Raw genomic sequence first — 26,814 nt, 5'->3', positions numbered from 1 at the left:
AGGAAAAAGGGTTGGGACCAGTGAGGATGGGATGGGAGAGTGCAGGGAGAGGGGGAAGGATGGGGAGCTCATTGTTTCTAGCTCCTGGAAGCTTTTGTTCTCTTTCTGCTGGGGTAAGGAGGCTGGGGCTTAGGTCCCAGCTATGCGAGAGCTTGCCAGCGACCTAAAAAAAGGGTGATGTGTTTGCAGCAGGCTTTGCTGGAAAGCAAAGGGGACCGCCCTTTTCCAGGGCAGTTGCAGAGAGAGAGCTAAGAGGTTGGCCTGAGGGTTTCAACAATACCCGCCCACCCCCACCCCGCCTCCCTTATCCTGGTCCCACCGTGTCTGTGGCATCATGTCTTGGGACTTAGAGTCGGAGAGAGAGGGAAGATCTGAAAGTGGGTCACTAGTCTCCACTCTTCTGTCCACCCAGTCTCACTAATGCAGCTGGAATGAATTTGTTCGCTGGCGAAAAATCAATGTTTCTTCCAAATACATGGCGTTGGGATGCTGGTGAGAGAGAGCCTGAGGAGGTTTGCCTAAGAAAGGGCTTCTGGGCTGTCAAAAAGTCGGTCACTCCGTCAACAGCACATTTTAGGTGGGACCTGAGAGATGTCAGAACGCATCCACAGGAAAAAGCTCGAAACAGTGGAGTCTCCAAGGGGCAGGCTGCACTGCTTTGGAATGCAATCCCCTTGTGTGACTCACACCTACTCTTACCCTTCAATACCAGCCATGCTGGTATTGACCCATTTTGGGTTTCAAGAAACTTTGGTTCCAGTAGACAACATTGCCCAGATAGAAAACTGTGCAGAAGACGGCCATAAAATGCCAGATCAAGCTACATGGACCATCTCAAGTCTACTTGAAGACTAAAGAACCTGCATTCCTTTACTCACTCACCACTGTCGCCATCAATTCACTGTCGCAGGTTTAGCTTCCGGGTTTCTGTCAATTTCGCTGCAGGTCCAGAGGTCCTGGATCCACTTCTTTCCCAGTTCCACCAGCCCTGCATGGAGTGGCCTTGTTTGGTTCAATCTGGGGAGCTGGCACCTTGCCCAGTCCCCACTGACAGACCTGCAGCATTCGGCACTCACTTTGCATCTGTCATTATCTTTCGTATGCGAGGAAGTTTAACGAGCACTAAATGCAAATGGGCAATGTAAATGTTGTATTTTATTATTTTGAGCCTTTTGTTGCCAGGGACGGTTCTGCCTTGCCAGGATTCATCCGCAGGACCCTCGGTGCTTGGTTTCCTTTGCTTGCCCCTCCTCTTTTCTGAAAGCTGCATTTGTCCAAGGTCTATTTCTGCAGAGGCCTCTGTGCCCTCCTGCTCTGGCCCATGGGGTGATGGGAACGCCCACACTTCAGATGGCAGTCTTTCTGGGACAGTTTACTTCAACCGTGACCCGGATTTTGGGGGGCGGGGTAGTGGAGAGGAAAAACTTATGTACCTGTCCCCTATCTTATATGTGACTATTTCAGCAGATAGAGAACTATGAAAATATTTCCTGATAGGTCATATCGAACGATGTTGTCTAGACAGGAACGTGAAATCCTTTTCCCCCCTTTTAAACATTTTTAACAGGACCTAGTCTTGCTATACTTTCACTCGCTTTGCAAAAGTGTTCAATATGCTAAATGAAAATGATAATTCAATTTATTCTCTCAGTAGGAAACCTTGTAAGGTACAAGGGAGGTGGGGCATTGCCTACTGAAAATTAAATTGACTCTTTGGGGGCAATGGCGAAAGATCTTGGAAATCGTGACTCCCAGGGCAAGTGCCTTGACATTCAAAGGTCACTAGGGTTAATATGCCTCCTTAAACACTCACCTTACTCCTTAGGGTGGCTTCAGGTAATGTGACACATTTTAATTCTGACTTTTGGGTGAGAATTGGAACTAGTAAGTCGGTGGAAAATGCTTTCTTTTAATAATATTTTCTTGGAGATGTAGCCAGTGAATATTTCTGGTTTTAGGACAAGGAGGTATCCACAGTTGAATGTCAGACACCAGCAGGGACATCGTTCAAGGAGAGAGAGTCTGTCAAGGTCATGGAAGGTTGGGGTGACTGGAATTGCTTCCAAGCTGTGGTTGAATTTAAGAAGGCACTCAAGAGAACTCAGAGTCGTATAGCACAAAGGTCTACTACTTCATATATTTAGTTATACTCCATCAAATCAACCTTGATTTCAATAGGACTTCCGTGTATAGAATTTCAAGTTCTCTGTTTTTTGTTTCATAATATTCTTTTTTACAGAGTCTTTGTTGAAGTTGTTACAATATTGCTTCTGTTTTATGTTTTTGGTTTTTTTTTTGATCAAGAAGCCTGTGGGGTCTTAGCTCCCCAACCAAAGATTGAACCTGCACCTCCCTGCTTCGGAAGGTGGTCTTAACTATTGGACTGCCAGGGAAGTTCCTGTTCCATAATATTCTTATCCATGAAAATGTTGACAATTCGAGAATGTTTCAAATTATCCTTGGTGTAAGCTCAGCGGTAAGGCTTAGCTCCTGTTTCTTGATTACTGTAAAGTCTCCATTGGTTTATCATTTGTTGAAGCGGGTTGACCCACCAAGGGAAAGCCTAGTGCAAATTAAATAGGAGAATACAAATTAAAAAAAGAATCAAGTACTCGAGGGAATTTGTTTTCATAAGTTCGAAGGCCACTTGTTTTGTTTGTATCTATAATGCTGTGATGGAGAAGGAAATGGCGACCCACTCCAGTACTCTTGCCTGGAGAATCCCGGGCACAGGGGAGCCTGGTGTGCTTCCGTCTGTGGGGTCGCACAGAGTCGGATACGACTGAAGCAACTTAGCAACAGCAGCATGACGCTGTGAGGCAGGGTCCTTGAGTGGGGTTATTTTAGGTCCTTTGTACTTGAGTGCATGTGTGAATGTTCCAGTTGCCACGACACCTCCCTCCTTCCTCTTTGTAATACATTTCTCTTTACTTCCCGAATAAGTGGGGGAGGCCTCCTGAACATTATCTCATAGGGGGAATACCCGTGTGACCCAGAGGGTCATTCTGATCCTCAGTAACACTAATGGCAACATGTCCATCCAGGTGGTGCCAGTTTCTTGCACCCATTTTGCCAGAGTCACCTTGATAGTCTGGTTCATTCTGTCAACCATTTCTGAGCTTTGCGGCCTATTCACTGTATGTGGTTTCCATTTAATTACTGCTTTGCAAACCAATTGGAGTAACTCAGCCACAAATGCAGGCCCATTATCTGATCCTATACTCCTTGTGGAGTCCTAGCAATAAAGGATGGAAGCAGGAGACATTGTTTTAGTGGCTTGTTTTAGCAACTTGACTGGACCACAGGGAATCCAGATATTTGATCAAACATTACCCTGGGTGTCTGTGAGGGTGTTTCTAGATGAGATTAACATTGGAATCCATAGACTATATAAAGCAGATTGCCCTCCCTATATGGGTGGGCTCCACCCAATTGTTGAAGGGCTGAGTAGAACAAAAAGGCAGAACAAAAAGAACAAAAAGCAGAACAAAAAGACACATACATTTAGTCATATCCAATTCTTTTCGACCCCAAGGACTGTAGTCTGCCAGGCTACTCTGTCCATGAGATTTCCCAGGCAAGAATACTGGAATGGGTTGCCATTTCCTTCTCTAGGGGATATTCCTGACCCAGGGGTCAAACCCAAATCTCCTGCACTGGCAGGTGAATTCTTTACCACTGAGCCACCTGGGAAGCCCTTGTACTTGAGTGACATATAGGCTGTTCAGTAATCATTTTTTAAAACAAAAATATTATTTCTTCTGAATGAAAAAGAAATCAGTGCTTGTTTAGTGTTTGATGGTTAGGATCTACAGTTGCTGAATGGACATGTGGAAGTCTGTATTATTACAAATGGAGTCCTCATTCAAAGATTGTATGATAGTGGGCAGTATTAGTCCATTCCAGAGAAACAGAATCAATAGAAGAGGGAGGCAGGGTTGGGGGGGTGGAGGGTGGGAGAGAGAGAGAGGTAAAAGTGAGATTTATTATAAAGAAATGGTGCATGGCATTATGGAGGCTGAGGTTTCAAGATTTGCAGTTGGCAAGCTGGAGACATCAAGAGAGCTTATGGTACAATCCCAGTCTGAGTTTTGCAGACCTTTTCTCAAAGGCCTGAGAACCAGGAGAACTGACCCTGAGTCCTCAGACAGGAGAAAACCATTATCCCAGCTAGAAGACATAAAGACAAGGAGAGTGAATTCTCCCTTATTCTGCCTTTTTGTTCTGCTCATTCCTTTGACAGATTGGATGGAGCTCACACATATAGGGAGGGCAATCTGCTTTACATAGTTTATGGATTCCAATGTTAATCTCATCCAGAAACACCCTCACAGACACCCAGAGTAATGTTTGATCAAATATCTGGATTCCCTGTGGTCCAGTCAAGGTGACACAGTTAATGAACCATCATGAAGCTACTATAGAGGCTTAGCTTCCTGAGTCAGCTCTGCAGTGTAAACTAAAAACCTAGCAAAATGACTTCGTAAAGCCTACCCAGCATAGCATGATGTGATTCCATCAATTGCAATCTTAAAGACATCCTAAGGAAAGAGCTGTTTCAAAGAGACGGAATACATTTTCATCTGCTCTGGCTTTCCCAGCTCATACTTACTCTGCCAATGTGTCAGGCTGCTCCTTATTATCAACTTACATAATTTGGGGAAGGTTGAAACAGTGCCCAGGATTCAGAATGGTATATGGATCTACTAATCCTTTCAGTGGGCAATTGGACTTTCCTTGAGTATACAGTTGGGAGCTAAGTTTCTCATGGCAGCAGTTGCTGCTGGTCCCACATTTAATTATTACATACTTTTGCATTAATAAGTGCAAATGCAGCACTACTGGGCCAAGAATACAGCCTCCAATCTGTTCCCAGGCTTAAAAATCACCAGCGCCTTCAGAGGAGAAGCGCTCTTCATATCACTAGTGCTGCCATTTTGGAAATGTCAATGATTGCTGGGTTTGTCCCATGGAAGACTTTGGCTCTGGGATATGAAGTGAGAAAAATGACATTAGCTTTGTAGGACCCCTTGTAGGACAGGCAGCCTCTTTCTGCCATCATGTTCGTATCTCTTAGGAATTTTTTAAGCCCCTTTGGCAACTGAACACCCTTTCCATTGACTGTGGGATATTAATGGGTCATGTAAACAAAGAACCAGTGAAACTAATTGAAAACAGAAAAATTTAGTCAAACAGCCATTTAGGGTCCAAGGGAGGGAGTTGGAGAGGAAGTAGATAGCAGACAATAGGCAATATGATATCAGATAATCATTTTTTAAAATGTATTACCCCCAGTGAATTTATTGAATGTGTGAGCAGGTTTCCATGAAACCAGAGCAGCCAACTGAATGGTCAGTTCAGTCAATTAGCACTGGCTTCTTTTCAGGCTTGTTCTCACAGGTGTATATAAATTATGCAGGGTTGGCTCCAGGCTTTCATGCAGGTAAAACCTTTGTGAGAAAGCAACCTCTTTGCCCTCTCAAAATGTGCTCCATTTGCAATTCCTAAGGCTGTGTGGTTTTCTATCGTGGTAGGGTTGGACTAGAGATGGAATTCTTTGCAGTTTGAAAACCTGAAACCAAGACAGTGTGGAGCCAGAGAAGAACAGGCCTGGTAATTACAAATCTAACAGATGTCTTCTTTCAACCAGACAGAAACTTGGAAGATGAGTAAAAAGGTTGAAATCTATACATATTTTCTTGCATGTTATTAAACTAAAGAAATAAAGCTTCCCTTGTGGCTCAGTAGTAAAGAACCCTCCTGCCAATGCAGGGGATGCAGGTTCGTTCCCTGGATCAGGAAGATCCCCCAGAGAAGGAAATGGTAACCCACTCCAGTATTCTTGCCTGGGAAATCCCATGGACAGAGGAGCCTGGTGGGCTATAGTCCATGCGGTTGCAAAAGAATCAAATAGGACTTAGTGACTAAACAACACCCCTAGAATAGTCTTATTAGAGACTCAAAAAGTTTATGACTATTTCCCCAATCCTATGTCCTCCAATCAGATGTCAGTTCACCCTCTTTGAACCCCCTTGCAAAATTTTGTGCTGTTTCCTCTTCCTCCTCCTCCTTCCACTTCAATCAGGTACTACAGTTTTTTGAGCATTTATCTTATTTCATTTTACTTAATAAATCCTTCTTGCAATTCAGAAATGCCCATATTTATCTTCTTATATTTTCCAGACTCCCAGCACAATGAATTATGCATATATTTTGCAAATAAGTGAATGAATGAATGTATACTCATCTTGACTTGAACTTTACTTGTAGAACAAGAGGCATGATTCAAATTCACCAAGAGATAGTACACTCTAAAATGCTGGGAGTTGAATTTGAATGTCAAAATCACTTTTTTTTTTAAACAAAGAAAGCCTTTCCCCATGGTACATAGAGGGGCATAGCTATTTTTGAAAATGTTAATAGACAATTCCTGCAGGTTTGTATAATGTGAAGAAAAAATTTCAAAATTGTAACACTTTTGTCCTAAATCAATTGGTTTGGAGAATACCTCCTTTATTGCATGTCTTAAATTTTATCTTGTGAAACATGGCATGTATACAAAAAGGTTTATAAAATGTATATATCCAGTTTAAAGAATGATATTAGAATAAACATTCACATAACCACCACTCAGGTTAAGAAATAAACTATTACCTTAGAAATGCCTTTGTGTTTTCTCTGAGAAAGCCTTATCACACATTCCTCTCTTGTACTCACAGACAACCACTGGATGTTGAATGAATCATTTCCTGTTTTTATACTGTCAGTTTCTTTTCTTTATACTTTTAATGAATGCATACCTATGAATAGGTAGTCAACAAGGTCTTGCTTAATGTTTTCTAAATTATATATAATAATGTTCTTGGATGGGAAGATTTAATATCATGACGATGTCAGTTATTCCAAGATTGCATTAAATTTAATTCCCAGATTGAACAAAATTTACATATATTTAGTAAATTTCAACAAAAATCTCAGTGTTTCTGGGAAGCTTGGAAATATAATTCTAAAGTTTATGTAGAGTGGGGAAGGGTCAAAAATAGACAAGACATTCCTCAAAAAATGGCAAAAAATATGTTGTGTGGAATGGGGCCCTTACCTAATGGATATCAAGATTTTTCTTTTTAAAAAATTATTCTATTTACTTGAAGTGCAATTGCTTTACAACGTTGTGTTAGTTTCTGCTGTACGACAGCATGGATCAGCTCCATGCACACATAAATTCCCTCCTTCCCTAGACTCCCTCCCACTACCAGCTCCGTCCACCCTTCTAGGTCATCATAGCACCGAGCTGAACTCCCTGTGCTGTTCAGCAGTGTCTCACTGGCTCCTGTTTTACACACGATAGTGTCTATATGTCGATGCCACTCTCTCAGTTCCTCCCACCCTCTCCCTCCATTCCTCCCACCCTCTCCCTCCCCACCATGTCCACGAGTCCTTTCTCTGTTTGCATCTCTATTCCTGCCCTGTAAATAGGTTCACTGTACATGCGTGCTAGGACGCTTCGGTCTTGTCCAGCTCTTTGCAACCCTATGAACTGTAGACCACCAGCTTCCTCTGTCCATAGGATTCTCCAGGCAAGAATACCAGGATGCCATCTGCTTCTCCAGGGGATCTTCCTGACCCAGGGATTGAACCTGCATCTTGCGTATCCTGCATTGGAAAGTGGGTTCTTTACTTCTAGTGCCACCTGAGAAGCTCCAAATAGGTTCATCATAAAGCTAGAGCAATTAAGATGGTGTGGCATTGGTAGAGACTGACAAATAGCCCTCTAGAGCAGGGTAGTTAGATCAGAAGCAGGTTCATGATTACATGGGAACTTCATATACAGTAGAAGAAGCACTGCAGACCATCAGATAGAAAAATGAACTGTCTAGCAAACCATGATCCATATGAACAAAATAAAATTGGATCTCTTACTTCAAACCATACACAATAATACAGGCCTACTGAATTAAAGATGAATATGAAAGTTAAGAGGGCTTCCCAGGTGGTACTAGTGGTAAAGAACCCGCCTGACAGTGCAAGAGATGTAAGAGACGCAGGTTCAATCCTTGGGTTGGGAATATCCCCTGGAAGAGGGCACGGCAGTCCACTCCAGTATTCTTGCCTAGGGAATCCCAGGGACAGAGGAGCCTGGTGGGCTACAGTCCGTAGGCAGAGTCAGACACGACTGAAACAACTTAGCACGAACACACGCACACATGAAAGTTAAGAGAGTCAAAACTATAAACATTTGTGAAGAAGTGTGGGAGAGTATCTACCACTTCTGGCTACGAATGACTTCTTTCACAAGATGATTGTTAAAAAAAAGCACAGACATAAAGGAAAAGTTTGATAAATTCAACTACATTAAAAATAAGAACTTCTGTTCATCAAAAGACACCATAAAGAGACAAACCATAAACTGAGAGAAGATATTTTCAACGAATGTAACTGACAAAGATTTAGTATCCTGAACATATAAAAACCTCTTATGAATCATTAAGCAATAGGAAAACAACTAAATTCTAAAATGGGCAAAAGACAGGAATATAAATTTCAGAGACGAGGTAACCTATAACCAATAAACATATAAAAAGATGCTCAATGTCATTAGTATTCAGTGAAATGCAAATTGAAATCACAATGAAACTTTATTGCATATCTACCAGATGGGCAAAAGTTAATAAAAGGTCTCTCTCTACCCTTTGTGAAAATGTGGAGAAATAAAACGGGATCTCTTATCCACTTCTGGCGGAATGTAAACTGGTTCAAAACAGTGTGACATTGCTTAATAAATTGAAAAGCACTGTATTGTGCTGTCTTATTAATAGAAAAAAGTGATGACAGGGAAGGTGGAGGTCTTTGGAATTATCACTAGATGCTCTTAGAAGTCAAACTGTTCAGAGCAAGGTTGGGGTATACAGTACTGGTTGAGAGAACTCTCAATGGCTTTTGCGAAGCTTGGTATTTCTGCATGGGTTAATTTGTTTCTTAGGAAAACACATGAAGTTTCATCAATTTCATAAATCTTTGGCACTAAGAACTGGTTTATATAACTAAAGTAATCACAGTATAGATCTGCCATGCACACAGCTTTGGTGGGACCTGTACTTGTGGTGTTAGGAGTGTATTAACTTAGAAATGGTGCTGTGCTGCGCTTCGTCGCTCAGTTGTGTCCTACTTTTTGTGACCCCATGGACTGTAGCCCGCTGGGCTCTTCTATCCATGGGATTCTCCAGGCAAAAGTCCTGGAGTGGGCTGCCATGCCCTCCTCCAAGGGATCTTGCCAACCCAGGGATCGAATCTGGGTCTCAGCGATCGAACCCAGGTCTCCCTCATTGCAGTCAGATTCTTTACTGTCTGAGCCAACAGGGAAACCTAAGAATACTGGAGTGGGTAGCCTATCCCTTCTCCAGAGGATCTTCCCAACCCAGAAATCGAATTGGAGCCTCCTGCATTGCAGGCAGATTCTTTACCAGCTGAGCTACCCAGGAAGCCCTAGAAGTGGTGGGGGATCTCAAAGGTTGTCCTGTCTACAAGCTCTTATCATCTGTCTCAAGTCGGTTGGAAATTTCGGGTCCTGACTAATGGTATATAGACTGGGGAGTAAGTTAGGTGAGTCATAATCCCTGAGTTAGAATTCTAGCTCTTCCAAGAGACTTTATTTATTTATTTTTAACATTTTATTTTATATTGGCATACAGCTGATTAACAATGTTGTGGAATTTTCGGATGGGCAGCAAAGGGACTCAGCCATGCATATACTCAAGGGACTTTAAAACACAGTGAGTTGACTGTACGTTTCTAGTGGCATGTACTGTAGGAACAAGAAGAACTGTTAAAAAAACACTTAAACTGATTATGCTTTTAATATGATCAGCAATAGTTGTAGTTGCTCTTGTAAATATTGTGTATATTGTAGAATGAATTTAAAAAGTGTCTGTGGATAATCTAATTCTATCATTCCTGGCATCATTGAGAACTGTATTTCTTTATGTGGGAGAAAGGAAATAGAGATGTAAATTTGAAAATATTAAGTATGAACTTTGAGGTCTGAATTTGAAGTGGTATTGAAATGAGTATAAACTCATCATGTATTTTGTCTTAATTGTTTTCTTAGTTCTGTCTATGAAAGAGGTCTAGAAGGAATGCTCAATTCAGCTGTTGCTGTTGTTCAGTCACTAAGTCATGTCCAAGTTTTTTTGACTGCATGGACTACAGCCTGCTAGGCTCCTCTGTCCATGGGATTTCCCAGAAAGAATACTGGAGTGGGTTGCCATTTCCTTCTCCAGGGGATCTTCCCGACTAGGGATCGAACCTGCATCTCCTGAATTGGCAGGTGGATTCTTTACCACAGAGCCACTTGAGAAGCCCTGCTCAATTCAGTGGCAACGTGCATATTGTTGTCTTTAAATACCACTTCTACTAAAAGGAACCAGCAATCCTTGGAAAGATGTCTGGGAAAGGAAATAACGTGAAATTAATTTGGAAAATGTTGTTTGGGCAAATAGCAATGCAGCTATCAAGAACCACTAGGGTTTTGCCAAAAAGTTTCAAGAAGCAACTTGAGTTTGGTTAAATATGGATTAAATGAATATCAGTAAACATAACTAGGCTGCTCTGTCCATGGAGTTCTCCAGGCAAGAATACTGGAGTGGGTAGCCATTCCCTTCTTCGGGGATCTTCCCAACACAGGGATCTTCCCAACCCAGGGATCGAACCCAGGTCTCCCTAATTGCAGGCAGATTCTCTACCATCTGAGCCACTAGGGAAGCCCAAATTTAAATACACATAGAATTAAATCCATGAGTTTACCATCAGTTAATAATAACCCTGAGAAAACAAACCTAACTGTTCATCATGGAAGGTTGCCAGTGAATCCACTTATTTAGAAAACTGGTATTCTAAATACTAGTTTTAGAAAAAGAGAAAGAATTTAGAAATTAGAAAAAGGGAACGAGTCAAGCATTTATGCTGTTATTCCCATGAACTATATGATTGGATAATTGAATGGTAGATTTAGGGAAACTAATCATTATAGAAGTATTCCTGCTAGTTAATGAAGAAGGAAGATGAAATTAGAATATCACCATTTGTCATCCCCTAGCAATGGCACCCCACTCCAGTACTCTTGCCTGGAAAATCCCATGGACGGAGGAGCCTGGAAGGCTGCAGTCCATGGGGTCGCTAAGAGTCAGACACGACTGAGTGACTTCACTTTCACTTTTCACTTTCATGCCTTGGAGAAGGAAATGGCAACCCACTCCAGTGTTCTTGCCTGGAGAATCCCAGGGACAGGGGAAACTGGTGGGCTGCTGTCTATGGGGTCGCAGAGTCAGACACAACTGAAGTGACTTAGCAGCAGCAGCAGCAGCAGTGAAACTAGTGGATCTAGACGTTGAACATCTGTGGCTGCTAACACTATAAAAAGAGAAAGAATCAGGCGTTAGGGACCTCATCATGGAAGAGCACACACTTCTTAAGAAACAGTTTGCTAAGAAATCAAACTTGAATCTGGTCACTCCTCTAGGTCAAGCCAGCAGCACAGGAAGTTCGAAGAACAAAGCAATACCTTTGACGACAACATGGAGGTGTAATTAGTGGAAGTCAGAATGTTGGAATTTGTACAAGACAAATGATTCAGTTTCCTTAACAAGTAATTTGCAAGATAAAAAGAAAAAGAAGGAAGGGAGAACTTCCTAGGTGGTCCAGTGGCTGAGATTCCATGCTTCCGATGCTGAGGGCCTGGATTCGATTCCTGGTCAGGGAACCAGATCCCACATGCTGCAACTAAGACCCAGAGCAGTCAAATAAATAAATAAATATTTTTTAAAAAAGAAAGAAGGAAGCAAGGAAAGAAAGGAAGAAGAAAGACAGAAAGAAAGCAGGTGTTTATAAATTAAACAAGCCTGACAAGCCAAAATGTGCATCAGTTGGAAAGGCTGGGCTTTATCTGGAGCTTGATCCAAACAAGCAAACTGGAAGAGCCAATCAAAAGCATTAGCTTTGTTCTTGATGCTTGAAAGTATTTTCTTAAAAATAAGTTTATTCTCTGTAAACCTTAGTTTCCCCATCTAGGTAATAAAGATAGCAAACATAACCTCCCACACAGGACTTTTGTTGCTGTTTTGTTGCTAAGTTGTGTCCGACTCTTTTGAGATTCCATGAACTGTAGCCCACCAGACTCTTCTGTCCAGGGAATTCTCCAGGCAGGAATACTGGAGTGGGTAGCCATTTCCTCCTCCAGGGGATCTTCCCAACCCAGGGATGGAACCCATGTCTGTTGCATCTCCTGCATTGACAGTTTACCTGCTGAGCCACTGGCAGAGCTGGCACTCAAATCCAGGTTTCCTGGCTGCCGTGTTCAGCGCTCTTCTTCCTCCCTCACACTCCATCATCATCCATGTCACTGAAGTCTAAATGGCAAAGGAAAAAAAGGCCTAAGTACGAAGGGCACATTATGATCTTTGCAATATTGCCAGAAATACTTGTGAAATAGGAGAATTTACTGAAAGATGTGAAAATAGTGTATGTCCTCCCATTCTGCCTTTATACTTTGAGCGTTTCCTGAATATAAGACCAATTGAAAGTTGCCTCGTGAAACTCTACAACCTTAATGAGAGAAGAAGGAAGGAGGACATGCTCTTTAATCCTCAAAATAGCTTTGAGCATTAATATTATTGTTATGACCATATTTCAGATGAAGAAACTGAGGATTAGAAAAGTTAAATGTCAGCCAAGGTCACTTAACCAGGAGACTGAGCTATGACTCAAATCTGTCAATGCTTTTTATTTTTTTAAATCAGTTTTTATGAAAGTTGCAAGATGAATCACCCATCAGTCCAGTTCAGTCGCTCAGTTGTGTCCGACTCTTAAGCCATCAGTTCAGTCCAGTTCAGTCGCTCAGTCGTGTTTGACTCTTAAGCCATGCATATACCCATAGCTCCTCCCTTTTGGATTTCCTTTTCATTCAGGTCACAGTTCACTCAGGGTTCCTATGCTATCTATATAGCAGGTTCTCATTAGTTATCTATTTTATAAATAGTACCAATAGTGTATAAACCGTGATTTTTTTATATTCCATCATCACAGAGATAAAGCATAGACTTTAAAAAGGGAACAGTTCTGGTATTTTCATAAATCGAGAGGCAAAACCTTGTTAAAAGAAACTAGCTGTTTCTCTGCTCTTTCCCTTCAAAATGTGGCTTTAAACCCTAAAATGAGATCATTGTTAAGGCCAAAAGTAATGGCCACAGTAAGATCTCAGTTATTCCAGTTTTAAGTGCTTCATGTACCTATTATTCCTTAATTTAAGGCCCTATCCATTATCATCAGGCCCATCTGATGTGCTCTTACACTTCCCATCGGGGGCCCATTCAATTCCTTTGTGGTCATTATGCATTAGCAGAAGGAGAGAAATTTCACTGAAGACACTACCAGTATTAAAATTAATTTTTCTCTTATTCTTGTAATTTGCTGTTATTATCATGGAAATCATATCTTCTTAAGATGGTAGAAAATTCTCTCTTCTGGTTGTTTTAATAAAAGATTGCATTTAGGGATGTCAGTTGAACCTTGATTGTGAGCTACATTTGAATTAAGGAGCTGAAAGAAATGAACTTAAGATTAACCAGTGTTGAGAAAGAAATCATCTTACTGTCACTACCAAGTCTTTGAATTCCCGGATGTTTGAAAGAAAGAAACTCTAGAATCACAGAATGAAAATTAGAGAATATTGTTTAAATGGGAGAAGAGGAAGACCAATATGTTTTTCGATAGTTCATGAATTACTCTTTTTTTTTTTTTTACTGCATTTCTGTCACTTAGTTTTGTATCTTAACAAGATCTACTATGCAGTCTGTATATTACACATTTCTAGAAACTGACCTGGACTGACTTCTCAACTACTAGCCCCTATGCATGATTGAGTTTTGTCATGGAGGGTTCAGAAATAATTTAAAATGATTAAACTATGTCATGTGATTGAGTTTACAAGAGGGACCTGCTCATGTGAATGAAATTGACTCCAATTCTATCATTATAATGAAATATCTTTTAACTCCCAAACAGATATTAATATCATTGCTGCTCAAAAAATCACTGCAGAACTTTTCATACCAGGGCATCACTCACAGAATTCCAATTTGTCATAGGTATTGCAAGAATCATTGAATCTTCTGGGCCAAAAACAAAACAAACAAACAAAAAGCACCAAATCAGTGCCAGGGCTCACTTTAACCTGGATCAGTAGAGATTTTCTCTAGTTCTGGACTTCAGTTAAAAGCTTCATCCTTGGGCTTCGCTGGTGGTCCAGTGGTTAAGAATCCGCCTGTCAATGTGGGGAACACAGGTTCGATCCCTGGTCAGGGAAGATCCCACAGGCAGTGAGGCGATTGAGCCGTGAACTGCGACCACTGAGCCGCCACTACTGAAGCCATGAGCCCTAGAGCCTGTGCTCTGCAACAAGAGAAGCCACCACAATAAGTCCGAGCACCACAACTAGAGAATAGCCCTGGCTTGCTGCAACTAGAGAAAGCCTGAACACAGCAACAAAGAGTCAGCACAACCCAAAATCAAAATAAATAAACTGTAGAAGAAGTTTCATCCTTGGTACATGAGTCAGAGCAACACATCCAAAATGACAAGTTTTGATTTCAAAAGGTGAAGCTAAAACTCCAACACTTTAGTCACTTGATGCGAAGAGCTGACTCATTTGAAAAGACCCTGATGCTGGGAAAGATTGAGGGCAGGAGGAGAAGGGGATGGCAGAGGATGAGATGGTTGGATGGCATCACCAACTCAATGGACATGAGTTTGGGTGGGCTCCAGGAGTTAGTGTTGGACAGGGAGGCCTGGAGTGTTGCATCTCATGGGACTGCAAAGAGTCAGACACAACTGAATGACTGAACTTAACTGACCCCAAGTGCTCAGCCCTTTTATTTTATTTTTTGGTAGTATTTGGGGATATAAAGTAGAACAACTTGTCTTTCACTTTGGAGGATGTCCAGCCTACACGACTGGACTTCCAGACAGTTCCTTGAGTTGAATCATCTTGCCGTTTATTGCCCATCTGCCGTCACACCTGTGTTTTACCAAGACATTTAAGGTACCTGGAGCTTCTTGCTCACCAGGTTCTACTCAAGTGATGTCATCAGTAACATGGACCAGAATGATAGTCTAGGACATGGTGAGATCCTCAGAATCCCTGTGAACAAAAGGTTTGGATAGTTTTTTTTTTTTTTAATTAAAAAAAAACTATTCTGGCTGTGCTGTGCATTATGTGAGATCTTAATTCTCCAACCAGGGCTCAAACCCATGCCCCCCACAATGGAAGTGCAGAGTCCTAACCCCCGGACCACCAGGGAGGTCCCCAAAATTTGGATAGTTGATGTGGCCCTGGAGTAAGAGAGTGAAGTTATACTCCTAACCAAAAATGCAAAGTAATCCACTTGTGGTGATTTCTGTTCCATGCTTTAGAAAACAAAGCATTTTCCAGATCAAGGCTAATTTTCTAGATCAGAAGCTAATTTCTACTTCTACCTGCTTTATTTTGTTGTGCTTTTTACTGTAGTTACCAGATGGAGAATGAGCAACCATGGGCCCTCCCAAAATAAAAAGGCTTTCTACTGAAAGAAAAAAAAAAAAAAAGGAATTCTCACTATATATATATATATATATATATATATTTTTTTTTTTTTTTTTTTTTTTTTTTTTGCATAGTTGGGCTCTGAAGAAGAAAGATCTTCAAGGGGCAAGTTAAAAAAAAGAAGGAAATAATATAAACTGAAACTAAAATTGTAAACAATGAGCGCATTTGAAGAGGTTGTCTGCAGGGATTTTACACCACCTGCACCTGCATAACTTTCCTCTGTTAAGTGTGTTTTTTGAGGATAGGTGAATAAGGCTTCCCAGGTGGCACAGCGGTAAAGAATCTGCTTTCCAATGCAGGAGACGTGAGTTCGATCTCTGGGTCGGGAAGATCCCCTGGAGAAAGAAATGGCAACCCACTTCAGTATTCTTGCCTGAGAAATCCCATGGACAGAGAAGCCTGGTGACTGAGCACACATGCATGCATGCACTAAAGAAACAAAGTGCTTTGGGTAGTTGAGAAAATGAGGGAGTTAAACTCAAGACTCCCAGATACACCATGTGAGACTGGGAATGAATTGTGGAGATCCCAAAGAAGTAAGGCCTCTGAGCAAAACTAAATAATAGAGCAAAACTAGAGCAAAACTAAATAATAATATACAAATAGTGCTGCTTATTTAACTTATATGCAGAGTATGGGGCTTCCCTGGTGGCTCAGACAGTAAAGTGTCTGCCTGCAATGCAGGAGACCCATGTTCAATTCCTGGGTAGGGAAGATCCCCTGGAGAAGGAAGTGGCAATCCACTCCAGCACTCTTGCCTGGAAAATCCCATGGATGGAGGAGCCTGATAGGCTATAGGCCATGGGGTCGCAAAGAGTCAGACACAACAGCAACTTCACTTTCACATGCAGAGTACATCATGAGAAATGCCAGGCTGGATGAAGCACAAGCTGGAATCAAGATTGCCTGGAGAAATATCAATAACCTCAGATATGCAGATAACACCACCCTTATGGCAGAAAGTGAAGAACTAAAGAGCCTCTTGATAAAAGTGGAAGAGGAGAGTGAAAAAGTTGGCTTAAAACTCAATTTCAGAAAACGAAGATCATGGTATCTGGTCCCATCACTTCATGGCAAATAGATGGGGAAACAGTGGAAACAGTGATAGACTTTATACATTTGGGCTCCAGAATCACTTCAGATGGTGACTGAAGCTATGAAATTAAAAGATGCTTGCTCCTTGGAAGAAAAGCTATGACCAACCTAGACAGCATATTAAAAAGCAGAGACATTACTTTACCAACAAAGGTCCATCTGGTCAAAGCTATGGTTTTTCCAATAGTCATGTATGGATGTGAGACTTGTACTATAAGGAAAGCTGAGCACCAAAGAATTGATGCTTTTGAACTGTGGTGTTGGAGAAGACTCTCGAGAGTCCCTTGGACTGAAAGTAGATCCAACCAGTCCATCCTAAAGGAAATCAGTCCTGAAAATTCACTGGAAGGACAGATGCTAAAGCTGAAACGCCAATACTTTGGCCACCTCATGCAAAGAACCGACTCATTGGAAAAGACCCTGATGCTGGGAAAGATTGAAGGTGGGCGGAGAAGGGGATGACAAAGGATGAGATGGCTGGATGGCATCACTGACTCAATGGCCTTGAGTTTGAGTAAACTCCGGGAGTTGGTGATAGACAGGGAGGCCTGGTGTGCTGCAGTCCATGGAGTTGCAAAGAGTCGGACATGACTGAGCGACTGAACTGAACTGCATGTAAAGAGGAATGTCTTCTCAATTTAGATTCTGAGGTTTTCCACAGGTCAAAATCAACATTATGGGCACACAAGCCATCTTGAGGGAGAGAGATAGCACTTAGTTCTTTTGGACTCTGTGGGAGAGTCCAAAATGGCTGCTATCCAAAAGTCTACAAGCAATAAATGCTGGAGAGGGTGTGGAGAAAAGGGAACCCTCTTACACTGTTGGTGGGAATGCAAACTAGTACAGCCACTATGGAGAACAGTGTGGAGATTCCTTAAAAAACTGGAAACAGAACTGCCTTATGACCCAGCAATCCCACTACTGGGCATACACACCGAGGAAACCAGAATTGAAAGAGACACGTGTACCCCAATGTTCATCGCAGCACTGTTTATAATAGCCAGGACATGGAAGCAACCTAGATGTCCATCAGCAGATGAATGGATAAGAAAGCTGTGGTACATATACACAATCGAGTATTACTCAGCCATTAAAAAGAATACATTTGAATCAGTTCTAATGAGGTGGATGAAACTGGAGCCTATTATACAGAGTGAAATAAGCCAGAAAGAAAAACACCAATACAGTATACTAACACATATATATGCAATTTAGAAAGATGGTAACGATGACCCTGTATGCGAGACAGCAAAAGAAACACAGATGTATAGAACAGTCTTTTGGACTCTGTGGGAAAGGGAGAGGGTGGGATGATTTGGGAGAATGGCATTGAAACATGTATAATATCATATGTGAAATGAATCGCCAGTCCAGGTTCAATGCAGGATACTGGATGCTTGGGTCTGGTGCACTGGGATGACCCAGAGGGATGGTATGGGGAGGGAGGTGGGAGGAGGGTTCAGGATGGGGAACACGTGTACCCCTGTGGCGGATTCATGTTGATGTATGGCAAAACCAATACAATATTGTAAAGTAATTAGCCTCCAATTAAAATAAATAAATTTATATTAAAAAATAAAAAGCTTAATTATTAAAAAAAAGATTTCAGACGATGGAACTATTATATATGGATATAACTTTGAGTATTGATTTTCCATTGTTACTGTATCTTGTTAACACAAATCTAGTGGGTTAAAACAACATAGATTTATTCCTCTACAGTTCTGGACTTTAGACATATAAAATCAAGGTGTTGGGTGGAACGTGTTCATTTTTGAGGCATCAAAGGAGAAAAACATTTCTGTTACTTTTCCAGCTTCTAGAGGCTGCCTGCGTTCATTGGCTTGCAGCCCTTGCCTGCATCTTCAAAGTGCATCACTCTAACTTCTGGTTCCATTGTCCTATTTCCTTTTTCTGACTTCATTTTCTTGCTTTTCTCTTATAAAATTATGAACTCTTATGATTACATTACTCTGGGCCAACCCAGATAATCCAGGATAATCTCCCCATCTCAAGGTCCTTAATCACATCTGAAAAATCCCTTTTGCCATATAAGTTAATATTCACAGCTTTAGGGTATTAGAATGAGAATATCATTGCGGGGGGTGGGGGGAAGTATGTTATTCTGTGTACCACACTATGCATGAATATTTAAAGAATGGAATGACAAAAATGACAAGGACCATGGCAATAGATGAGTAACCATATAGATTTGAAAACAACCAAATAAAAATGTTAAAGTAAAATGCAATTTTGTCAGTTAAAAAGAAGCAGACGATGTGGGCCAAACAACAGTATATGCAGCTGAAGAGAGAACTAGTGAACTGGAAAGTAAAATTGAAGAGTAATTCAGTTGGATTAAAAAGAAGGAAAGAATAAAGAAACCAATATCAAGAATGAAAAAAAGGGCATTGCTACATACTTAACAGACATTTTTTAAAAATTAAGCTATCATAAATAATTTTATTTGAGAAATATTTTAAAAGTGAATAAAATAGATAATATTTTGGTCAAAAGCAAAGTCAAAGAAGGGTAAAGACTAAATATAATCTGTAAATTTTGTGATGTAGTCATTGTACATTTAGGGAGAGCTGTTGAGGAGTAATGATGGGGCAGAAGCGAGGTTAGAAGAGGTTTACAGGAGAGTAGACAGTAACCATGGAGACCTATGGCATGGGCTGGTACTCACTGCTTTTGGGCCCAGATGGTACTGCAACAATAGGTTTCAGGTCTTTAGCAGCTCTATTTTGGCATGGCTAGAACAAGCATGGGCTGACAGCATGGATCCTGAGCTCTCAATATTAGGAGGCTTAAGTGTGGATTAGATAGCAATTCATGGCTTTATCTAGAGTTGGCTCCATAAACCACACATTGGTATTGCAGAGCTAAAGTATTTGGCTTGATTGACTCACCCTAGTTCCTTTAATGTCAAGCCTACAATAAAATTATTCTTGTTGATCCAGACCATCTGAGAATTTCCCACGCGATTCTGGTTTTCTTTCAACAGAGAGATTTTAGTCTTCCTCCATAGCAGATGTTTAAGCCTCAAAGGGAGTCTAACTTTACTACTTAATTAATAGTGAACAGGATCCAGTTATAGGATTAGATAGCCCAGTGCATTAAAACAGGCTTTGAGCCCAAGCTCCTGCCTCTAGTTACTTGCATTTGGGGTTGGAGATTTGACAGGAAGGGGAGTTTTGCTCCTGCAGCCCATTTCCAGGAAGTGACTTTCATCTGAACTACATTGATGGTACTTCTCCTTGGCGTCACATCTCTTGTGTTAGAAGATCTTGGTTTTACAGAACAGCTGCAGCATTGTTTCAGATGAGATTGCAAGTCAAGTCATGGCAGGGAGTCTGTTAATGAGACAACCTCAAAAATTCAGTCTAGGAAAAACCTCCTTCCCTGGGGTTAGTATTAAAATTTTTATAAATAATGTCCACATGTGCTTAAAATGAAAGTGTTTGGTTCAGTTTATGAAGTTTACTTTCTGGATAAAATTCAAGTAATTTATTAGGCTTAGAACTTCCCTTGGTCCTTAGGGATCAACAAAGAAGGGCAAGAGGAATAACATATTCATGTTATTCCCCTGAGGAATAACTCAGGCAGAGAGCCAGCCAATAAGAGCCACTGTTCTCCTCCACAAGTTCCCCCTGGGTACCACTTGCTTGCTTGATTCTCTCAGGGTTTCTTTTTTTGGGTGTTTCATTCCACTTGATTATTATTTTTTTTTAATTGCATGTATTTATTATAATTATTAGGAAAAATTGGGAATTTCAGGGCATTTTTAAAAAGAAAATGTAAATTATCTTCAGTTCATCATCCAGGAAACTTCTGTTAATTATCTGTTATGTTTCCTCCTGATCTGAGGAGTATGTCAGCTCTAGATTCCAGACCATCTAGGTCCAAATCCTGCAATATATTAGCTGTGTGACCTTAGGGAAGTTGTTTTCTTTCTTTTCTTTCATTTTTAAAAAAATGGAATATTGAAGAAGAAGAAGTGAAGTCGCTCAGTCATGTCCGACTCTTTTTGACCCCATGGACTGTAGCCTACCAGGCTCCTCAGTCCATGGGATTTTCCAGGCAGGGGTACTGGAGTGGGTTGCCATTTCCTACTCCAGGGGATCTTCCCGACCCAGGGATCGAACCCAGATCTCCCACATTGTAGGCAGATGCTTTATCGTTTGAGTTACCAAAAATGGAATATTACTCAGCCATAAAAAGGAATGAAATTTTGTCATTTGTAGAGATGTGGATGGACCTAGGGGGTGTCATACTGAGTGAAGTAAGTCAGAAATAGAAAAACAAATATCATTTATTAGCACATATTTGTGAAATATAGAAAAACAGTATAGATGATGATATTTGCAAAGAAGAAATAGAGACATAGATGTAGAGAACAAATGTATGGATATCAAGGGCAAAAGTAAAGGGTGGGAAGAATTGGGAGGTTGGGATTGACACATATACACTGTTAATAAAATAGATAACTGTGATAGTGAAGGACAGGGAAGCCTCGAGTGCTGTGATCCAGACGGTCACAAAAAGAGTCGGAGATGACTCAGTGACTGGACAACAAGAAATGAGAACGTACCGTAGAGCACGGGGAACTCTACTTAATGCACTGTGGTGATCGGAATGGGAAGGAAGTCCGAAAAGGAGGGGTTCTATGTCTATGCATGGCTGATTCATTTAGCTGTACAGTAGAAATAACACAACATTGTAAAGCAAGTATAGTCCAATACAAATTACTTAGAAAAAGTATTTCTTTGTTTCTTCTTTCCCAGGAAACTGGAGCTTCATCAGCTTGTTTTCCTTACCCTTAGATTTTTTTCCCCCAATAACAACCTATTCCTACACTTCAAAGTAAGGACACTGGATAAAGAGGAAAAGTTGGAAGAGGACACCTGCAAATCTCAGACCAATCTAGACAGAGTCACAGTTGTTGGTCAGGATCTTAGGGAGAGTGTATAAACAGGAAATGTTAGCTGATAAGAAAAAGGACTCTTTCCTGAAATGTCTTCTTCGTGTTACTCTTTTTCATTCTCTATTTCTCATTTTTGTTCATGGCAGGAGGTATGTGTATCTTATATTAAAGAAACGATCAATCATTTTTTATAACCAGGAGTGGTTATCATTTGTCTTCAAGGTAAAATGTGTCCTACGGAATACAGAGTGTAAACATTTTTAGACTGAATTCATACACCTGATTCTTTATAGGAAGGGACAGTATCCTGTATCTTTGGGCAACTATATGATACTGGCCCACGTGGAAGATTGTTAACTTCCAATGAGTCTTACCTTATAGTGTTCAAGAACTTATGTATTCCTCTCCCATATGGACTTGACCTGGGTCACTGGCTTGCTTTGGCCAATGACCCAAGTAAGACATAGTCAAATGCTTGCAAATCGGGGCTTTATTCTCGGAATGTGGCCCTAGGCCGTTGCCATGTCAAAAGCCAGGATGAAAGGCCACAGAGAGTGAGGGGCTGAGCCATCCGAGTCTTTGCTGAGCCTCACTGCCAGCAGCCCCTCCAGCTGGGTGAGCCACATGGTGTGCACAGAGAGAGTTCTGCAAGAAGCACCCAACCAATGGATAGGATCCCCCAAAATAATGTCCCCTCTTAAGAAAAGCAGTAAGTTTGGGGGTGTTTTATTGCACAATAATAACTAAAATAGGCCAGTATCTTAAATTATCCTATTACATTAAAAAATTTAATTTATTTATTTTAATTGGGAGGCTAATTACTTTACAATATTGCAGTGGTTTTTGCCACACATTGACGTGAATCAGCCATGGGTGTACATGTGTCCCCCATCCTGAATCCCTCTCCCACCTCCCTCCCATCGCATCCCTCAGGGTGATCCCAGTGCACCGGCCCTGAGTGCCCTGTCTCATGCATCGAACCTGGACTGGCAATCCATTTCACATATGGTTATATACATGTTTCAATGCTGTTCTCTCAAATCATCCCACCCTCGCCTTCTCCTATTACATTTTTGAGCGTAATTATATTTATGATATTTCACAGTAAATCACTAAGTGTAGACCTATACATGTGGAGAAGGTGATGGCACCCCACTCCAGTACTCTTGCCTGGAAAATCCCATGGACAGAGGAGCCTGGTAGGCTGCAGTCCAGAGGGTCGCAAAGAGTTGGACACGAATGAGCGACTTCACTTTCACTTTTCACTTTCATGCATTGGAGGAGGAAATGGCAACCCACTCCAGTGTTCTTGCCTGGAGAATCCCAGGGACAGGGGATCCTGGTGGGCTGCCATCTCTGGGGTTGCACAGAGTTGGACACGACTGAAGCGACTTAGCAGCAGCAGCAGCAGACCTATCCATATCCCTGGACATATACATTAAGGACCAGATTGGTGGTTGTCAGGGACTCAGAGAAGAGGTGGAATGGGGAGATGCTAGTCAAATGGTAAAAACTTCCAGTTATAAGAAGTTATAAGATGAGTAAGTTCTGGGAATCTAGTGTACAGCGTGGTTACTCTAACTAACAATATTGTTACATGTACTTGAAAAATGTTCAGAGAGTAGACCTTAAATGTTCTCACCATACACACACATAACTAATTAAAAATTAGGTGTTAACTAATTTTATTGTGGCCACCACTTCATAATCTATACATATATCAAGTTATCATTTTGTACACCTTAAACTTATACAATGTTATATGTTAATTATATCTTAAGCTGGAAAAAAAATTTGTAAAAAGACTAAATAGAAATGGGACAACTTTCCATAAGGCAAACCCAGAATGTATTTGATTGTTCAGGACTCTATGTTTATACACTCTGTAATTAAGGAAGGTTGGGCCCAAGGGTACATGGAATTGGATGGCTAGAGAAGACATATGGATGTGTGTATTTGTTATGTGCACGTGGATTCAGAGAAAATGAGAGAAAGAGACAGAGCAATCAGGGAAATGATTGGAAGGAAGCTGGTTAAATAGATATGGTTCTCAGTGGGTGATGATGTCCCAAACAACGGAGGTGGGAGAAACATGCTAACTTGTGAGTTCAGGACTTAATGATTAAGACAGTCTCCATGTGATGTTGAAGCGCTGGCTCATAATTAAAAGTCAGGTGAATAAAATCATTGGTGTTCCAGGGGATTCATTCCTATGATTCTTTTTTACATTTTCTTTATATTGGTTTGAAATTCTTTGCAAATTATTTAGTGTTGGAACCACAAAGAAAAACGGGGTGCTGATAGATACACACTACCATGTTAAAGAAAAACGGGGTGCTGATAGATACACACTACCATGTATAAAATATATAAGTAATGAGAGTGTACTGTGTGGCACAGGGAACGCTACTCAGGGCTCTGTAATGACCTAAGTGGGAAGGAAATCTAAAACAGAGGGGATATATGTATATGTAGAGCTGATTCACTTTGCTGACAGCAGAACCTAACACAACATTGTAAAGCAACTAAACGCAAATAAAAAATTTTAAAAAAGCAAATAGTCTTACTTTATACCAAATTGCCTATAGGACTATGCTGCTGCTGCTAAGTCACTTCAGTCGTGTCCGACTCTTAGTGACCCCAGGGACTGCATGGAGCCTACCAGGCTCCTCCATCCATGGGATTTTCCAGGCAAGAGTACTGGAGTGGGGTGCCATTGCCTTCTCCGATAGGGCTGTACTGCTGCTGCTAAGTCGCTTCAGTCGTGTCTGACTCTGTGCGACCCCATAGACGGCAGCCCACCAGGCTCCCCTGTCCCTGGGATTCTCCAGACAAGAACACTGGAGTGCTCCAATTTTTTTTTTTACTACACAGGATGCATAAAAAATAGACTTTTCCCAACGAATAGGAAAAGACAATATATTAAAGGATATTCACGTTAGAATTATGTTTGTGAAGCAATGCTAAGCCTTATTGAAAATGTTCTTATGTGTACGTGTATGCGCGTGTGGGTTTTGCAAAGCACATTTTCAGTAACTAGGATGTTTTCCAGGTTGAGGTTTCACAGCCCTTGTACCATCATTGAGGGCACTGAGGCTTTAGGAGTTGGACAGTCTACGGGTTACCCACTTCTTGTCTGAACAGCTTCACTCCCTGTATACCTACAATGGTATTTTGCAGTGAAATGAAATGAATCGTCTTGCAATAAACACTTCCCACAGATCTGCAAAGTAGTGAGGAAACTATGAATAAATATGCACCTAATTACTTTTGATTTATAATAAGCAATTAAAATGTACACACCCACCCATCCACCCACATCCACACTCGCATAGATACATCACTACATATATGAAAAGACACCGCCACTCCTGTTCCCATTTGGGATCTAAGCCTCTTGACTGTTCTGGCATAGAAACCCACTTTCCTGTTAGATGAGAAAAACTGGAAGCGGTATTAATCAAATCCTTCTCACTGCTTCCCTAATTGTCTTGCTATTATAACAGCGATGATTTCCTGGGAAGAAATCACCTGATGTGAAGCGGAACGCTATTTGCCTAACACTCCGTCCAGAGTCACCCGGTTAGATGGCTTTCTCTCTCCCTACAAGGTGGTGAAAGCTCACATGGAAAGAAAGCAGGTGTGGTCTTGGGATGTGGTGTGTCCAGTGTTGCTTGGGGTCTAATGATACCTTGCCCTGCTGATGGGTAGGAAGGAGAATTTCAGCCAGCTTCTTTCTAAACGATTAGCTGAAGCACTCTTCTCTGCACTCATAAATCATTTTTAAATTACAATCTTATGTCTTCCCTCTTCTCGCTTTATACCCTCCACCTGCATTACAGGGCTCCACCGCTCACATTCTCTTTGAAAATGGAAGCATCTCTAAGCCAGTGTCCATGAATTTGAGCACACTCTGGGAGATAGTGGAGGACAGAGGAGCCTGGCGTGCTGCAGTCCATGGGGGTTGCAAAGAGTTGGACACGACTTATTGACTGAACAACAACAATGCCAGTGTCCATGGTGACGCTGTTCACAGTGAGTTTGCAATGGCTTCGGGTTAAACGACCAGACTTTTGTTTAACAGCAGTGTGGCTGAAGGTGTGGTCTGGAGACCCAGTGCTTCTGCAGAGGGCAAATGGGACTCCAGGGACAGTGTAAGGTGTTTGCACTTGCTCTCCCATGGCTGTGCTAGAATTTTCCTGGGAAACACACAGCAAAAAAAAGTTTCTGCATTCCTAGGAAAACCAATCTGAAGACCGATGAATCGAATTCTCCTATGGGCATCTTTGAAGTGCCTCATAATGTGTGCCACTCATCTTTTCTCAGTCCCTCTCTGCTAGAGACCAACTGCCTGGGTTCCTTGTTTAAGTTTCTTGTGAAAACAAGATCCTTGGAGTCTGTGGGAATAGGAGGTTTAGCGTGGGAGCCAGGAGTCTGTGTTGTACAAGTACCTGGAAAATCCTTATGCTCACCAGTGCTTGAGAACTTCTGTTCAAGATGAGTGAGAGGGACTTCCCTGACTTGCCAGTGGTGAGGAGTTTGAGCTTCCTTTGTAGGGGCGAGGGCTCAGTTTCTGCTCGGGGAACTAAGATCCCATGGCCAAGGGAAAAAAAAAAGGAGTGCAAGCTCAGGTAGCATGAGGATTAACACCCCGACACACAGGACTGCTCTTAGAACAAGGTTTGTAATTCACTGAGGATGGTGTTATTTTATTCTGTTGAAGTGATTTGTATCATCAAAGTCCTACTTGTATGTGTGTGTGTACGTGTACATATATACATATCTGTCTATCAATCTGAGGCATTTGGTCTTCAGAATCAGTAGAAAAAGGACGTTAACACGTATCGAGTGTCTACCACCAGTCAGGTACTCTGGCCCCATTTTCCTGTTGTGCTCAGTGGCTAGTTGTTTCCGACTCTTTGTGACCCCATGGACTGTAGCCCACTCAGTCCATGGTCCATGGGATTTCCCAGCAAGATACTGAAGTGGGTTGTCTCTTCCTCCTCCAAGAGATCTTCCTTACCCAGGAATTGAACCGGAGTCTCAAGTTTCCTGCACTGGCAGGTGGATTCTTTACCACCGTGCCACCTGGGAAGCCCTTCACTGTTGTTACATTATTTTATATACATGCTGAACAGTAATGCCACCTTCATGTTAT

General features: G+C 41.4%; 1 long non-coding RNA gene across 1 annotated transcript; it reads right to left on the bottom strand.

Moving 5' to 3' along the window:
* Positions 1-1,996: 1,996 nt before the first annotated feature.
* On the bottom strand, positions 1,997-19,610 carry LOC129643043 (uncharacterized). The gene is made up of 3 exons (XR_008710033.1): positions 19,419-19,610; positions 12,295-12,401; positions 1,997-2,563 (listed from the first exon to the last, which is right to left on the bottom strand). It is a non-coding gene; the product is annotated as an uncharacterized LOC129643043 (long non-coding RNA).
* Positions 19,611-26,814: the final 7,204 nt, after the last annotated feature.

Source organism: Bubalus kerabau, chromosome 2, assembly GCF_029407905.1.
Source record: "Bubalus kerabau isolate K-KA32 ecotype Philippines breed swamp buffalo chromosome 2, PCC_UOA_SB_1v2, whole genome shotgun sequence".
NCBI lineage: Eukaryota > Metazoa > Chordata > Mammalia > Artiodactyla > Bovidae > Bubalus > Bubalus kerabau.
The sequence above is the reverse complement of the archived record's forward strand: the minus strand, read 5'-3'. Positions and strand labels throughout refer to the sequence as shown.